Source organism: Chamaea fasciata, unplaced genomic scaffold (genome assembly GCF_029207755.1).
Source record: "Chamaea fasciata isolate MVZ Bird 193981 ecotype frontalis unplaced genomic scaffold, bChaFas1.0.hap1 SCAF_8, whole genome shotgun sequence".
Classification (NCBI taxonomy): Eukaryota; Metazoa; Chordata; class Aves; order Passeriformes; family Sylviidae; genus Chamaea; species Chamaea fasciata.
Genome location: NW_027094093.1, coordinates 11,118,032 through 11,122,301, shown reverse-complemented (window position 1 = coordinate 11,122,301; position 4,270 = coordinate 11,118,032).

Below are 4,270 nucleotides of genomic sequence, written 5' to 3'. Positions count from 1 at the left end.
AATGACTGCAAAAGCAAACTATTGTTGTCATCTCTGTTCATTATTTTTAGGACATTTAAGTTAAAACTTACAGGAGAAAAGCTGGCTTTCCTGCTCAAGTTAACATGTTTAACAAGACCTTTCCTGTCACATTCACAAAACTCTTCCTTCAAAGGAAAAAAACTTGGACTGAAGAAAAAGAGCAAATTTCCAAACCTCAGAGCCTGCAGAATGGAACCATGCTACTTTATTAGTATCTTTAAATTGAGTCATTCTAGAGAAAAAAGAAAGAAATGTCAGCGTTTTAGTTAAAGTAATTGCTTTTGGGAGTGGGGGTGTGAAAAATATTTGACAGTTGAGTTGCAGAATTCTTCTGATGGAAGCTTTTTGCTTTTTCTGTAATTATCCTTTCTCAAGCAAAAACTTACATTTGATTTAAATCATAAAGGAAGTAAGCCTGAAAAAAGGTTGAAAGAGGAACTGAACTTCAAAAATGTTGCAATTTGAGGTTTTTAATATTTAGGGGATTTTAAATGCTGCTTTTTTTTCGGTCCTCAAACTAGCTGTTCAACTACCCTCGGGTTCTGAAGAAATCTAATTTATCTTGTGTTTGTAATTTGCTGTCTTGTATCTTATTAGTGTCTCTGTCCTCTGTTTACATTTTGTCAGTGATGACTGATCTATAGCCAATAATAATGCTGATTTTGTAAAATTTTTTTTCAATATATCCTTTATAAGCATGCAGATGTTCCAGCCCAAATAAGAAATGTGTGTGGACCAAGCATTTTGCATTTTGGCTTTGTCAGAGGGAGTTACGCCTTCTGTTTTTCATTGAGACAGTTTTGGTCCCAGGGAAATCTTTATTAATGATAATACTTTAGGTAATTGATAGACGTTCAAGGAATTTGCATTTCTGCTGCTCAGTTCACCAAGCTTGAGAATAGGAATGGATTTTTACTGGTGATACATTATTCACTCAAAATTTTTCACTGATGAGCTTACCTGGAATGAATTCACTCATACAAGCTGCCCAGAGTAATGGCTTTGTCCCAGCAGTGGCTTAACAGGCTGGAAGATGGGAGATGTTCTCCTCTTGGAATCTTCATCCAGCTCTAAATCATGGGATTGAGCAGGAGTCGTGTCCTGTTTGTGATATACCTTAAATTCCATAGCCCTTTCACGAAGTCTGTGATTTGTATTTTGAAATGTAAAATTACAATACTGTTGCTTTTGCTTATTTCTGAAGTTAATGTAGCATTAAAGCAGTATGATTCCTGTTGATTTTAACTCACTAGCCAGTGTCCTTACCAGAAAGAGACAGGGTTATCTCTAAGATAATGTTCGGTATGGATGCTGGTACAGCTGCCTGAACTGAAGATTCAGTAATTTGGGATCTTCCTTGAGTTTTGGTTTATATATTGTTCATACAGACAAGGAGCATCTTCTGTGTACCTGCATTGTTTTCATAATTTTCCTTACATTTCGTGATTTTAATCAAGAGGAAACTCTGATGATCAGGTATCATCTCCCATTCTTGATCTCCTAAGGGAATGGGGGAGGAAATGTTTAAACTGCATTATTAAATGGCTTGTGCAAATCATATTGGGTTTTGGAGAAGTAAATAGTTTTATTACTGTAAATAGGCTTTGTGTTCAGATGGGTCACAGGTGTTCCAAACCTCAAGAAGGAGTTGTCTTTACAGTGCTAGCAAGAGAGATTTCATCAAAAAGGATTGCCAGTACCACTTGTTTGGTAGCAGGGCTATAGACACAGCCTGCCCTGGCTGTCATATTGATTGCAGCTTAGCATAGTCAGGAAGGGGGGACATTTATTTACAAACTGCCCTTTCAAGCGTGGGGTGGTGTCCTTCTGTTCAATAAGGCAAGTAATGTAACAAGAAAAAAAAAAATGCCTTCCACGCAAAAGTTTTCAAACCTCCTCCTGACAAGAGGGAACAAAGCAGATCATGAGCAGGGGGAGAAACAGCCTTGAGGTGTGGGTGGACAGCAAGGCTTGTTTGTCTCACAGTCTGGTCAAAGCTGCTGTGCGGAACTGCTGCTGCTGCTGCTGCTTCTCCTCCTGTGTTGCCAACAGGCAGTCAGTAATCCAGCATGGGACACACGTTCCTATTGATGTGCTACTCTTGCTGTCTTTGTATCATTTTTCCATTTAATCAGAATAAGAATTGTTGGGGAATCTGGAAAGCTTTCCATGGAGGTAAAGTTCCTTCGGATTCATTGGTCCTTTGGCTGGCTGTCTCTGCCTTCTTTAAAGTCTAAAAATTATATCAAACTTCAATGAAGGAGTCATATGCCCTTTCACAGAGGGGGTGCTGTAAATACAACATGCTGCTGAATCAGTTAGGTTTAGGGATTTGCTCTTTTCTGATACCCGTTCCCAGAGCCTTTGCATTTTGGGTCACTGGAAGTGGATTGTTTTGTAGTTTGTATCCACTTTGCAACAGGAAATTGCAGCTCTTGAATCTTAAGAATCTTGTGATCCTGTGTCTCTCCTGAGTCATTCGAGTGATTTGATGCAGTTTTGAACTCCTGTGGGGGATGCTGCTCATTTTTGCTCTTTCTGTTTTGTTTTATTTTGGTCTGTGCAGCCTTTGGTTTCATTAGTGACTTGAGTAAAGTCTGCAGTGGCAGCTGTTGACTGACTTCCAACTTAGAAGCTTATAACTACTTATACTTATCTAGGATTGCACAAAATATGTACCATTGCTTTTATCTGTAACTGTGATTCTTCGTGGTGTTGTAAGAGTTTGTTTATACTCTGGAAAATCCCATCTTGGTGAGCGGGTTGAAATATTGTGTAATCCTTGTCATGAAGAATTCAAAATACGTGTTCAAAATGGCCTCACTAAAAATGTAGCTATTTTAAGTTAAATAAAAATGAAAAAGCAGCCTGCTGACAACGGGACTAGTGCTGCAAAAAGTTGTTTTGCTTGCAGCTATGTTACTCATGCCATGGCTTCATACAAGCAGTTACAATGAATCTTAAGGGTTGTGTAGAATGAAGCAGCAGGATTCTCAAGGTTGAGTGCACAGTTTACATGTGTGGCTGATATGGCAATAGTTCAGGGATGACCTTTACAGAAAAAAAAGTAGTGTTTGGGAGCAATTTCTGTGTGAGGAGACTTGCAGGAAGATGAAGAATTCTGCATATTTGATATGTTTTCCTAGGTTTTAAGAGAAGACAACACTCCAGTGTTTCCTTTCTGTTTCAGCACCTGGGAGCTTGTTTTAAAGACTGCAGTAATTAGAGCTTCAGTTCTAGGCTCTGCACTAAGTGACTTCAGATTTTTTTCCAGAATTAAGTGACTTTAATCTGTAATGTGTGTTTCAAGTTTGTAGTCTCTAGACTTATTATTCCTGTGAAGTTACTTAAATAAAAAGTTAGATTGCTTTGCTTGCAGTAGAACAGAAACCCACAAATAGTTAATGCCTAACTTGGAGTTATTTTTTATAGAAAATATGAGCTTTTTTAACAAGGTATATATATTTCAATGAAAAAAGCAGAAAAGCGTTTTGAATTTAAATGTGTTGTTCATTTAATCTACAATGGTGTTATGAACCTTGGGTTTTCTCTAGTTGACTTTTAATTTCTTTAGGTGCAATCTAAAAATAAAGAGGCAAATTTCCAACAGTTCATCCTGGGAGTAGCTGGGCCATAGAAAATAACTGTGTTCCTTTTTTTCCCCCATGGATTTTTGTGCTCTGCATCAGGTGTAATACAGTTACAATTGACTTGCAGTAGTTAATAGGAGAGTAATGAGAGCCCTTATAATTATACTGCATTTTTAGGCCCTAAAGAAAAGTTTACATAGAAAGCAGTATTGGAAGTCTGTGGCTATACCAACCAAGGTGAGTTTAACAGAGGAGAAAAGGATTCTGTTTGGTTAATACCCAGGAGTAATGGGAAACAAAGTTTTGTAACTTTATTCATTAATAGTGTTGAAAAAGTCTTTCCCATATGAAATGAGGAATATTTGTGTAATTTTTTTTGGTGTTTTGCAAAACCAGTTACATGAGTTAATTTTCATGATGGAGATTCTTACTGATTTTTCTGGACAACGAATTACTACATATTTTTACACTGTTACACTGTGTTCATGTTTGGTTTTTCTTTTTTTTCCTCTGGAACAAAGTCCCTGTAGAAAGGAAATAGGAGCCAACTCTGAAATCTAAAATAAGGACTAAACAGCTTTTCATTTGCCTTTCTACCCTTTGAGATGCCAGAAGCAATTTCCTCTTGAAGCTGACTTCCTTTCTGGAAGTGATTTTCG